This window comes from Canis lupus, chromosome 17 (assembly GCF_003254725.2).
Source record: "Canis lupus dingo isolate Sandy chromosome 17, ASM325472v2, whole genome shotgun sequence".
Classification (NCBI taxonomy): Eukaryota; Metazoa; Chordata; class Mammalia; order Carnivora; family Canidae; genus Canis; species Canis lupus.
This window is the reverse complement of record NC_064259.1, coordinates 27,891,414-27,905,760: the sequence shown is the minus strand read 5'-3', so window position 1 is coordinate 27,905,760 and position 14,347 is coordinate 27,891,414.

Below are 14,347 nucleotides of genomic sequence, written 5' to 3'. Positions count from 1 at the left end.
TTTATTTATTTATTCATGAGAGACCCAGAGAGACAGAGAGGCAGACACACAGGCAGAAGCAGGCCCCATGCAGGGAGCCTGATGTGGGACTCGATCCCAGGACTCCAGATTCACACCCTGGACTGAAGGCAAGCACTAAACCACTGAGCCACCACCCAGGCATTCCACAATTAACTTCATTCAAAAAAATAGGCTAAAAATAATTTTTTTGGGTAACTTTGAGAACACTACATCAGTGCTTCAGATTAACTGTATTGCATATACAAGTTTCTTCTGTCTTAAATGCAGAGATACTAGGTGATCAATCACTCCAGGTTCTAGAATGCTCAAGATGAGTGTATATTATGCATGCCAGACTTCAGGTGTATATATAGTGATATAAAAACTTCTAAATTTAAGACTTTTAGTCTACTAAAACTACTGCTCTTTGACATTTTTGTTTCGTCTTGAAATGTTCTTTATTATAGATACTTAAAAGTTCAAAGGGAAACCTGTATACATCATTTTATAGGATTTTTTTTCATTTTGAATGGACCTGAAAAAAGTGAAGAAGTTTTTAATGTTAACAGTCTTTTTTCCTATTTAAATGAGAGAGAAAAATAAGTTAAAATGAGATAAATAGTATATGGGCTTAATTTTCATAAGTGTCAGGCACCATGTTATTCATTGCATTTTTATATAAATATATTGTTAAAGGTTAAATTCTATATGAAAGCTAAAATATATAATAAATATTCATTGCAAATATTCACTTGCAAACAGTGATCTCAAAGAACTATTACATGGCTATAGAGTTGATGATAACCATAAACTTACTGATAACCAATGTTCTTCAGGCCATTAAGATGAAACTGGAAAGTAGGACATAGTCCAAAGAAAATATGTAATTACAAGCTCTTTAACATTCAAAAGTTAGGAAAATAGGATACTTAAGATTCATTAAAGTGGAAGATTTTCTTTAAAACATCAAAATAAACAGGTTCTACGCATAGAAAGCATATTATCACAGTCTTTGCTATCTATTGTCCTATGACCAAAAATGGCAAGTTTGATACCAGGTATTGATACCAGGTAAATACCAGGTATTTTCAGGTATGGATGTGGAAGTGACCTTGAAATATTTTATTCTTGTGATTCTAAGTAGACATGACATAATTCCTCTGTATAGGAGACCAGGGATGGCAGGAACGGAATAAAGGGGAATATTTTTATTTTCATCTAGAATAGGAACTTAGGAAATGTCACCAATCATAATTAGAAACCTAGATGATTAATAATGTTCTTGTAAATTAAATGACAAAAATCTATCTTTTAAAAGATAGATTTTTAAAAACACCTTAGTTGTAAAAATAAAAGTACAAAGGTATTGAATATTAAAGTAAAAGTAGGGGCTTCTGATTGGCTCAGTGGCTGAGCATCTGCCTTCAGTTCAGGGCATGATCCCAGGGTCCTGGGATGGAGTCTCACACCGGGCTCCCCACAGGGACCCTGCTTCTCCCTCTGTCTATATCTCTGCCTTTCATGAATAAATAAATAAATCTTAAGAAAACATAAAGTGAAAGTAAATTTTTATTTTTGCAAAAGTAAATTTTTATTTTTGCAAGAGAAGATTTAAACAACAAAATATGAAAATATGTGAAATATTTAAAAGGGTAACGACTAAATTTGACAAAGAAGTATGTATGCTGCACTGTCATAAGAATATGAAAATTTGTTGAACCTTCTGTAATGTTGATGTCAAATCTTAAGTATTTTTACAATTAGTAAGTTACATAGTCTAAAGTTGGAAAGAATTGTGAAGCCCGCAACTTCCTAGAACACTTTCCTTCCTTTGACGGTGTTACATTTCCTTTCTGTTTCTTCTCAGATTCTCCTTTTAATTTGTTCTGTATCTATATTCTTCCAGCAAAAGCACTTCTCAGATATTTGATTCACATAGCTTGTTTATATGTATGTTTGTTGTGTGGATGTATGAATGTGCACTCTAATAATAGATGAAACTGGCACATCTCATCCCAATGATACACCGTTTCTTGAACAGGTCAACAAATAAAGGACTAAAGTAATGAAATGTTAATGTTTTTTTAGGCATCCTCTAGAAAGTGGGAAAGCGAGGAGGATGAAATGTGGCATCAGGGGCCTCTTTTTTGTACCTGAAATTGATCCATGGAGTAATTGACTGCTGTGCTCTGAAATCTCAGTGCAGCTGAGAGATTTAGCTCCTACCATTTCACAGCTAATAGTGATATTACCTAGCAAAAACCAAACAAACTTTTCCCAAATGTAGCCACTCAGAATCAGCTTCATTCATAATAAGAATTTTCAAAAATATACTGATGCTTAAGATTAAATCTAAAAACCAAGTATTTTAAATACTACTCAGCTTATTAAATACTGCTGGCTTTTAGTCCTGGTATCTTTTGAGGTCTAATTGATTGGTATATTTACCAAACTGCTCTGGTTCATGGTGTGCTATCCTTTAAAACTCTCCTTCAAATAATACTGCAATTTTTTTTCCTTGATCACAATTTTCATTGAGTATAATTAGCTCTCCATGGTTTTTGATGATTTCCAAAATTTAAATTCATCCTTCGATGGTAAAGACTTGCTATTATACACCTAAAAAGAAAGCAGCAATCTCCAACTTTTTGTACAATGATAGAATGGTTCCAAGGTAGCTGTGTGAAATGGACTAGGGCTTTTGGAAATGGTCAAGTACTAATATGATTTTAAAGCAGTTTCATTATTTTATACCAGTGGTTAATACTGTAAGTAGGGAAATAGGAATTATAATTGCTCTCAAAGATTTCTAATAATAGTGGAAATAGTTTATTATCTTAAAAGTGAGCAGTTCAATTCTCCTAAATTAGGGTTGCTAAAATTTAATCTAGATTGAGTATAGAGTGTTTTTTTGTTTTTTTTTTTGAGTATAGAGTGTTTTTTTAAAAAATCTTTAATAAAAGTCTTAAAATACACTGGAACATAGGAGACTTCAAAGGACATGTGGAGCATACATACAAGAAATTATTTAAGAACTTGAACAGCATTAAGGTTAATTAAAAGCATTTTTTATCTTATGCTGAAAATGGTCTTTGAAAGAATTTATATATTTCAAAATTTGATCACTAAGGATTTTTTTTAAAGATTTTATTTATTCATGAGAGACACACAGAAAGGGTCAGAGACATAGAGAAAGAAGCAGGCTCCCTCTGGGGAGCCTGATGCAGACTCTATCCCAGGACCCCAGGATCACATCCTGAGCTGAATGGAAGATGCTCAACCACTGAGCCACTGAGGTACCCTGATCACTGCGATTTTTAAAGAAATACAGATTTTTTTTTCAATATTTGGAATTATGGCATTATCCAATTGTAATGCCTTGCTTGACAGGAAGAGATCATAAGCAACTAGATGTATAAAAATTAAGCTGTCCTTTAAGAGTCAACATATACACTTCTATTGGAAGTGAAGTAGCCGCACATATCAGAAAGAGTTGGCACCTCTCAGTGGAGCATCCATCAGTGGAAATGCTAGGCAGGTGGGATAGCTGCCTGTGAAAACATCAACACAAGACTGTCCTAGCTGTGCCATTGTCCTTTGAAATATTTAACTAAATCATGTCAATGAAAAACTGTCACCAACAACCTATGCATCTGTACCCTTAATAGAAAATGATTAGGGGCATGCATGACCCTCAAACCAAATGTGGCATCAGGGAAGCCACATCATTATCTAGAGCAGAAAGAATAGTTGGTGCTCCTGAGAAAGCCCACTGCCTTCAACTTTGTAGAATTATAGAAAGTCTATTTTATCACAATCTCTCATTGTAACTGAATTCTGATTCTGCATATGATCCAATGATCTTAATCCACTTTTCCATATACTTTCCACGTAGATATGGACATTCTTTAACGAATTTGAGACTTCAACTTCAAGTTCAGTGTTAATAGTTCCTGATCACTTTTTAGGTCTCCAAATATCCTATTAGCCAATTTGAGTACTTTTTGTATTACTTTAAAAGGAGCTGTACAGATGTAACTAACAAATGTGACAATAAAATATGACAATGTATCTCAAGTTAGTAATTTAGTCTGGTAGGCTGTCATTTTTTTCCATAAATAAAATACGATTTTTTCAGTAATACTATGTAACTCTTGTTATATCAAAAAAATTCACTAGAAATTGAAGGTAACTTTGGAGGTATAAAAACATTGATTTTTAATAGTAAATATTAGGGTAACGATTGTAGAAGCTTGTATTCCTTTTATTAAATTCATCTTCTGGTTGTCCATACACATTTTGGACTCAAGATGATAAACATCTTGAAGGAAAAAACCAATTACATATTTTCACTGACTATAATTCTTCATGAAAAAGCTCACTCCAAAATATAAGTTGTGCAAACTACAAGCCAAATATTTTTAGACCAAATTTAGCAGTGGTATTGTTAAAAAATGATGAATAGGTAAGATTGTTAAATCTGAATTACTTTGTCCATCTAAATCAGATATTTATAATCTGTATGTAATGTCAACAGCCTCTCTCAGCGACAGTAAATGGACTTGAAAATCCCTGGATACAGAAATTTTATGCATGCATATATGTATATGTTCACTTTCTGGTAAAGGACTTCATTAAATTTTCAGAAGGATTAATAAATAAGGAATTAGGGACACCTAAGTGGCTTAGCGGTTGGGTGGGTATCCTTTGGCTCAGGGCATGGTCCCACAGTCCTGAGATGGAGTCCTGCATTGGGCTCCCTGGGGAGCCTGCTTCTTCATCTGCCTGTGTCTCTGCCTCTCTCTCACTGTGTCTCTCATGGATAAATAAATAAAATTTTACAAAAAAAAGGAACTTTGAACTGATTTTGTGCTTGGTTCTGAAATATGTGGCATTCCTGCCAGAAATATAATAGGAAAGAAAGTATCTTTATTCATTATATCTGCTCTATTGGTCTTCAGATGGCTGTATATTCCTGTTTATCAAAACAGTCCCAATTCAAAACTATTATGGCTTTCTAACTATTGGGTAGAAGATTGCTTTGTGGTTATGTGGAAGATAAGTTATGTGGTTATTCCTATAAATACAGTCTGAAACCAAATGTTTAGGATCTAACTTTAGCTCTACTACTTAATTTTGTGACCTGGACAACTTAAATACTCTGTTTCTTCTACTGTAAAGCAAAGCTAATATCTTCACTAATATCTGTTTCATAGTGTTACTATAATGATCAGTAGGCTAATGTTTTTGAAATTTTAGGAACAGGGGCTACACATGTAATATAACTAACACTTTTTAAAAACTAAAGTATAAAAAAAAAAAAAAAAAAAAATAAAAAAATAAAAAAATAAAAATAAAAACTAAAGTATAGTTGACACACAATGTTAGCTTAGTTTCATGTATACGACATAGTGATTTGAGAACTCTGTACATTAAGCTATGGTCACCACAAGTGTAGCTAACATCTGTCACCATACACTATTACAATACCATTGAATATTCTCTATGCTGTACCTTGTATTTCCATGACTTACTCATTCCATAACTAGAAGCTTCTATCCCTCACTCCCTTTGAATGAAAGAGACATTCTCCAAAATCTAACCCTTCTTTAGGAACATTTGAATTTCATCAGTGATGGGAAAAAAAAATCCTTAATGTATTACAGAAAAATGTGCTCAGATAGAAGAAATTTGGAAATACTCAGAGCATTCTAACCACTATAGTAAGCCAGCCATAATGGGAATAGTCAACCTTAATTGAGATAGAATTGACATTATAACACTGAATAAGTTTAAAGTGTACAACATAGTTTGATATAAATCAAATGTAGTAAAATGTTTGCCACAAAATGTTAACATCTATTACTTCACATAGTTAGAAATTATGTCAATTATATCTCCAAAAAACTGGAAAAAAAATTACCTGACCTATAGTGGACCACTAATAAATATATGTTTGAGGAAAGAAGAGGAGGGCTTGTTTTGAGATAGACCACTCAAAGATTAGGGAGCAATTCTACCTTGACTATAGCACAATATGAAGTTCTTGGTAAGATCAAATAGTTGCCCTAACCCCAAACTTTTTCTTTGGCTATGGAAATGCATTTTTGTATCTCCTTTGAGGAGCTATAATGAATGCATCCTAATTTAGCAATAAACTCATCAAAATAAAGAGAAAACCAAACAGAAACTAGGACTGGTTTTGTGACCAGAAGCTCATAAAACTGTTTTCAGCATCTTCTATCATCTTAATTAATTTGGCCCTTTTAAGTTACTATTGAACCTTCTGAAACTAGCAGTCATGAGAATGTTTTAAACGTACTAAGTCTTTTATTAGAATATGCATATCAATTTTAGGTGTAAGAAAGATTGAGTATCTTCCCCTCAGGTTAAATGGAACTAACCTTTCCAAAACAATTCATCAGAAATCTCCAAAACTTAAAAAAAAAAAAAAAAAAAAAACTCTTAAATTTTGATTACATATTTAAGAAAGCATTTTACAAACTTATAAATGTTCATTACTTAAAAATTACATGTTCTATCAGTACAAGTATTGAATATTATTAAAACTAAATGTTTTTGTTGATAAATATTCATAGAAATTTTATTTTCTTGATTTTTTTATCCATTGTCCTTCAGTTTCCTTCATGTGGAATGAGGCACTTACACTTTAAGATTATTACTAAGAATTGGCAAATATATATCTAGTGCCCAGATAATAACTAAACAAATGCTAGCTACTCTTATCATGACATCCCAATGGGGATATGTCATGATATGTCCCAATGGGGAAAATATATTTTCTACCCTCTGGAGTTCACACATAACACTTTGGAGATCTTTCTTTTAAATTGTTATTTTCTGTAATTATGTTTTCTAGTTTTTTTCTATTTGGTATCTTTATACGTTGCCTGATATTTCAAACTTTATGTGGCATTGAGAAAATACAATGCATTAAGTTGAATTACTATATTATTTAAAATATCAATTATTTGTCATTTGATATGGCCAGAATATTTGTTATTTCTCCATATGTAGATCTTCTGTAAACTATATAATAGTTCTTTTTCCCTACATGAAAAGATTATTGTAGAAATGGAATCTAGTGTGTGAATATAATTTTAAATCTGAGAATAGCAAGGAGGCTAAACCACAATACTTATTCGATTGGAAGCCTTATGCTTGGTGCTTTTAATTAACCTCAGAAATAAATGTTAATAAAATGATTATATTATTGAGGAAGTATGCCTAGAAGTGTGCTGCAAATAATTATGAAATATTTGTCTGAATTTGAGAGAAAGTCCTAAATGAAATAGTAATATGCTGGTAAGAATATTAGGAGGTATGTCCAAGCTATCTAAATTAAAATGAACTTCCCCTTAATTTCAATTCAAAAGAAGCCTTATGGTATCACAATACCTTTTGCTAAAAGTTTCCATTCTTGGCTAAGAGAAAAGCTCCATAAGTTTTTTATCTTTTGTTTTTCCACATTCTTTGAAGGCTGCCCCACTACCACCACCAATTTATAAGTGTGTAAGGGCATCCCTTGTGCTACTTAAATCTAATTCTTCACTAACAACTGCATTTACTTTTCTCTCCAAAGAAAAATTGGAGAAAGTATGGGTATAATAACAAGAAGCTAGGAAATAATTATATCCAGACATATCTAAGTAATTTCTGCTTTCTAAATCAAAGCAGTTGTGTACATTAAGCATATATTTGAAGTAATACCTTATTTTACAATGAAAACTTCCCCTTTGAGTTTTTAAATTTCCAGTTTTATTGATCTGTAATGGATAAATAAAAAATGGTATGTATTTAAGATGTACAACTTAGTGTTTAATACATGTATACATTGTGAAGCTGTCACCATGTCCATCATGGGAGCGAGAGGAAAATGGGAAGCTGTCAGTCAGGGGTACATAATGTCAGTTTGCAAGATGATTAAATTATAGAAAAACAATGTACTGTAATGTGACTATAATTAACAACATTCTGTTGTATACTTGAAACTTGCAAAGAGGATAGATCTTAAGTGCTCTTACCACTTTGATTTTCTAATATGGTGGAAGTAGTTTCCACCACTCAATACATTAGCATCAAAAAAAAAAATTACAAACTTCTAGTAAACAGAAGTAAAACAATGTCAGCTCATAAGTCTTGTATTACGCTGACCTCAAAACCAAACAATGAGATCTCATAAAATGTAAACTACAGACTAATATTAAGAAGTATAGGACCTGGCAAAAGGGTAGATATGCAGATCAATGGATCAGAATGGAAAGCCCCCTAAATATATATATATTTTTTTAATTGATTTTTAAATAAAGATGTAAAGGCAACAGAGTGGAGAAAGGATAGTCTTTTCAATAATTTGTCCTAGAAAATTTGAACATTAATAATAAGTAAATCTCTATGCTACATTGCATCATATACTAAAATTAACTCATAAACCTAGATATAAACTCTTAAAGCATTAATCTTAATAAAGTATAATAGAAAATCTTTATGACATTTTATTGGGCAAAATTATTTTGGTTAAGACACCAAAAGAAAATGTGAATTGGACTACAGAATTAAAATCTTCCATTAATATGGTGTGTCACATTAATCTTTTTGTGTGCTATGAGCCATTTTTACATCGCAGGGATAAATCCCACTTGGCCATGGTGTATGATCTTGTCTATGTGCTGAGTTTAGTTTGCTAGAATTTTGTGAATTTTGCATTCATGGACATCAGGGATTTCTACTTATAGTTTTTTTTTTTTTTATAGTATCCTTATCTGGCTTTGATATTCAGGATAATGTTGCCCTTGCAAAATATGGTGGGAAGTGTTCTTTTTTTTTCAAATTTTTGGAAGATTCTGAGAAGGATTGGCACTAATTCTTTAAATGTTTGGCAGAATTCACCAATGAGTCATCTGGCCAGGGACTTCTCTGGGTTGGTAAGTTTTTGATGATCAATTCAAGCTCGTCACTTGTTATTGGTGTTTTGGGATTTTCTATTTTTTCCTGGTTCAGTCTTGGTGCATTGTGCATTTCTAAGAATTTATTCATTATTTTAGGTAATCCATTTATTGGCATATAATTGTTCATGGTAGTCTTATGATCCTTTGCATTTCTGTGGTATGACTTGTAAGGTCTCCTCTTCCATTCATAATTTTATTAGTTTGAGTCCTGTATATTTTTTTCTTAATTGGTCTACCTAAAGATTTGTCATTTATATCTCTTCAAAAACCCAACTATTATATTAATCTTTACTTTTGTTTTACTATTTTCTATTTCATGTATTTCTGCTCTAATTTTTATTAGTTCCTTCATTCTACCATCTTTGGGCTTAATTTGCTCCTCTTTTATTTTTTTCTTAGTCCCTTGAGGTGTAAAGTTACATCGAGATCATTTTGTGTGTGTCTTAAAGTTTTTATTTAAATTCCAGTTAACACAATGCACTATTAGTTTCAGGTGTAGAATTAAGTAATCCATCATTTACATATATTATGCAGTGCTCATTACAAGTTTCTTCCTTAACACCCATCATCAATTTAACCCAAGATCTTTTTTCTTGATATATGCATTTATCGTTTTCTTTGTGGAATTGCTTTTGTTGTATTTCATAAGTTTTGATATGTTGTGTTTCCATTTCCATTTGTCTCAAGATATTTATTTCCCTTTAGATATCTTATTTGATCTGTTGGTTGCTCAGGAGTATGTCGTTAAATGTTTACATAATTGCATTTTTTTCCAATTTTCCTTCTAGTACTGATTTCTAGTTTCAAACCACTGTGATCAGGAAAGATAATTGATATAATTTCTGTTTTCTTGAATTTGTTGAGACTTTTTTTGTGGGCTAAACACTAGGAAATGTTCTATGTGTTTGAGAAGAGCCTATATTCTGTTGGATTGTATGTTTTGTATATGTCTATGTATGCTCCATTTGGTCAATAGTGTTGAGAAATTTTGCATCCAGTTTCAGCATAGATATTAGTTTTCTTTTCCTGTAGTGTCTTTGACTTTGGTAGCAGGGAAACTCTGGCCTCTTAAAATGAGTTTGGAAGTGTACCTCATTCAGTTTTTTGGAAGAGTTTGAGAAACATTGATATTCTTTAAATATTTGGTAGAATTTAGTAGTGAAACTATCTCCTCCTGGGGCTTTACTTTGTTGGAATATATTAAATTACTGATTGAGTCTCTTTAGTTATTATTGGTATGTTCAGATTTTCTATTTTTATTTCTTAAAATCACACAATCATATCAGTAAATGCAGAAAAAGCATTTGAAAAAATTCAACACTTTCCTAATTAAAAATTGTCAACAAACTAGGTATAAAATAAACTGACCTCAGTGGAATACAAGCTGTATACAAAAAGCCTACTGTTACCATCATTTTCAACATCGTTAATTGAAAGATGTTCCTGAAAGATCAGTAATAAGGCAGGGATGTCAATTCTCATAACTTCCATACAACACAGTGCTGGAATTCCTGAAAGGGTTCAAGAGGCTGGGAGGAGATAGAACTACTTATTTTGATGATAATAATAATGGTTAAAAAAAACAAACAAACATATTTGGCTTTGAGCATAGTTAGGTTTGGACTGCATAGGTTTGCTTATACATGGATTTCTTTCAATAAGTACAGTATTCTAAATGCATTTTTCTCTTAGGATTTTCTTAACATTTTCCTTAGCTTTTTTGTAAGAGTAAAGTATATAACTCATGTAAGATATAAAATATGTCAATCAAATATTTCTGTTATTGATAAGACTTCCAGTCAGCAGTATGCTATTAGGATTTTGAGGAGTCAGAAGTTTTACATGGATTTTTGATGGCATGGGGGTTTGGTGCCCTAAACCTCCACATTTTTCAAGTGTCAGAGCCCATTTATCTGTACACAAAACATGTGAATTTTGCTTTTATGTACATTAAGGCTTGGTAAATCTGGTTTCAATAAACTTGTAAAATTTAGTAAGATCTATTCTCATTGTACACAAGGTTATGCTATTGAATTTTTCATAAAGATCTTAAACCATATATTTTATGTATATTAACAAAAATAGAACTCTTCTAATTATTTTTGACATTGAAATAAAAGCTAAGAAAATTAGCAATTCTACACTTAAGCTATTGAGATATTGGAATTATTGATACTATTTTTGCAGCCACTGTGTTACTAAGCAGTGAACATACTGTCTTGACATAAAATCACTTAGTTTCTCATCTTGACTCTGCCACTATATGGATAAAACTCAATAGTGATTCTGTGACATTTAATTAAGTCCATGTATTGAAAGCACTTGTCACATAGCCAGCACTTTTTAGGTACTCAGTAATAATTAGATCTCCTCTACTGCAAATGAGGCAAATGAAGGTGCTTCAGTAATTTACCCCAAGGTCACAATTAGTAGTTAGTGAATTAGAACTTAGGTTTTGAATTTAGATTCAGCTTTCTGACACCATATTTCATGATGTCAACATACATAATACCTCTCTCCTTATTGTGAACTAATCTTGATATTTCATTGAAAACTGTTGACTTTTTTGGAGCAGACAAGGAGATATAGCTAAATAAAAGTTCACTATGTGAATAATCATTACATTAAAATAGAAAAATTAGAATCAAGAAGAAAACCATTGAATTTTTCAATATTTTTTCCATTTTATGGTGGTAATAAGACTAAACAACCTGTTACTCAAGTTTTGTTTTGTTTGTCTGTTTGTTTGTTTAGACAACTTTTAAAAATGAACTGGTTGCTTCTTTGGAAGTTGTTATCTGATACTGCTTCTCTAATATAATCAGCCTTAAGAATAGGATATCAATATTTAAAAAAATTGGGCAGCCCCTGTGGCGCCGCGGTTTGGCACCGCCTGCAGCCCAGGGCGTGATTCTTGAGACACGGGATCGAGTCCCACATCCGGCTCCCTGCATGGTGCCTGCTTCTTCCTCTGCCTGTGTCTCTGCTTCTCTCTCTAGTTGTGTCTCTATGAATAAATAAATAAAATCTTTTAAAAAATATTTTAAAAAATTTATTTCAGCATTGTTGGCACACAATATTACATTAGTTTCAGGTGTACAACATAGTGATTCAGCTTCTCCATATATTATTAGGCTATGCTCACCACAAGTGTAGCTACCATACAACGCTATCACGATCTCATTGAATATATTCCACATGCTGTGCCTTTTATTCCCATGACTTAAAAACATCTTTTACTAACCCAATGAAATCAGTGACTAACAGGCTATCTGCAGCAACCATATAAATGGTCTCTTTTGGGCCATGATAATTAGACTTGAGAAAATGAAGATGAATTGTTGATTTTTATAATTTTTTAAAATAAACATTTTGGTATGATTTATAAAATTTTTAAATTTAAAATTTACAATTTGTTTCCAAATTTGAGTTAAATAAAATCCCATACACACTTTAAAATAGGATACAAATAATATTTGAACATTTAAGTATTTTAATGGAGCAGAAAGGACATCATTATGAATTTCTTAAGTTTTGTTTTATGAGGTTCAACAAAATAACTAACATAAATATAGTGCTCTGTAGTTTGCAAAGTGTTTTTCATATTACAGGGAACTAACCTTATATAATGGTCAATTAACTCCATAATATAAATTAAAATTGTTATTATTTCTTATCCTTGTTGAGTATATCTTAATAACTATCTAATTAAGGAATTGGAATGACTGCTTCTCATGAAATTGGAATTCTGGAAGAGTTGCTCTGTCCATGTAAATAGCTGCAAAATCTTCACTCCCAAGACCATGAAAATAGCAAGAAAGATTGTGTTTTGTTAGGCTACCGAGGGGGGAGGTGAAGCAGAGGCAGAGTGCCTTCTGAGAAACTGGAACTCTAAATCCTTGGCTCTCATGCATTTGGCATCCAAGTTTACCCTAGTGATTAATCCCCAAGACTGATAGTATATGGTGAAAACACTGGGATGGTAATTAGAAGCTAATGTAAGCCGCCTCTCTGAAGAAACCTGTGCAAACCAGATTCCACAAAGCTTACATTCTGTGGGTAGAGAATTTGCAATAAGAAGTATAAACTGTAAGAAGAACCATAGGATGAAAAAAGAAACAGAAAAAAATTTAAAATGAATTTCTAGAAACAAAAAAATTCAGTAAAATTAAAACTCAACAGGAGTTAAACATTGGATTATACACAGATGAAGAGATAATTAATAAGAAAAATAGATCGGAGGAAGGGATTTAGAATGCAGCGCAGCACTGTGGAAATGAGATTAAGATCTGTAGAAGAATAGAAGATGTTCCAAAATACAAGTAATAGGAGTTACAGAGTGTACCAAAAATTGCACAGAGGCATTAGTTACAAGGATAATGGCAGATGATTGCAAAGAATTGAAGAACACTTGCACATATTCATACTGGCAAAGTGCCCACTTGGAAAATTTTAGCAGAAGTTCGGAACAACAAAGATGAAGGATTCTTTTAAAAGTGATCAAAAAAAAATTATGACAATAATTAAGATGACCATGTACTTCTTACCCACGAAGTACAAAAAGAGTGCAGAGTAGGGAAGCCTGGATGGCTCAGTGGTTGAGTGTCTGCCTTTGCCTCAGGGCATGCATGATTCTGGGGTCCTGAGATCCAGTCCTACAATAGGCTCGCCGCAGGAAGTCTGCTTCTCCCTCAGCCTCTGTCTCTGCCTCTCTCTATATCTCATTAATAAATACAATCTTTTAAACAAATTAGCACAAAGTTGCAAAACCATTCCCATCCCCCAATTCTTCATACCCTTAATCATCATTGAGAAGTAAGAGCAAAGCAAAGACCTTTTCAGAGAAAGAAAGGAAATGGATGCACTTGAGAGAGAAGGATAATCATCAGAATACAGTGAGCTAAAACAGTGGCAGGAAAATAAATTGCTAATTTATATAGGATAAATCTGAATTGCCATTGGTTTTAAGAAAAAAATGATTAATTTCAGGATTGAGTAAAATGAAGTAAAACTTAGACACCATAAAAATAACATGGAGGGTGGTACCTTTTTTTTGTAATTTTATTTATTTATTCATGAAACACAAAGACAAAGAGAGAGGCAGAGACACAGGCAGAGGGAGAAGCAGGCTCCACGCAGTAAGCCCGACATGGGACTCGATCTCGGGTCTCCAGGATCACGCCCTGGGCTGAAGGCGGCGCTAAACTGCTGAGCCACCTGCGCTGCCCTGGTGGTACCTTTTGATGATCAGTGTTTTATCATTCTTAGTTCCTATATTTTTCTGAAGATCATGGAAATAAAAAGTAGTATTAAACCTCATTAAATATTAATACTGAAATAATCCCTCAAAATATATACATTATGGTTAATAGAAATGA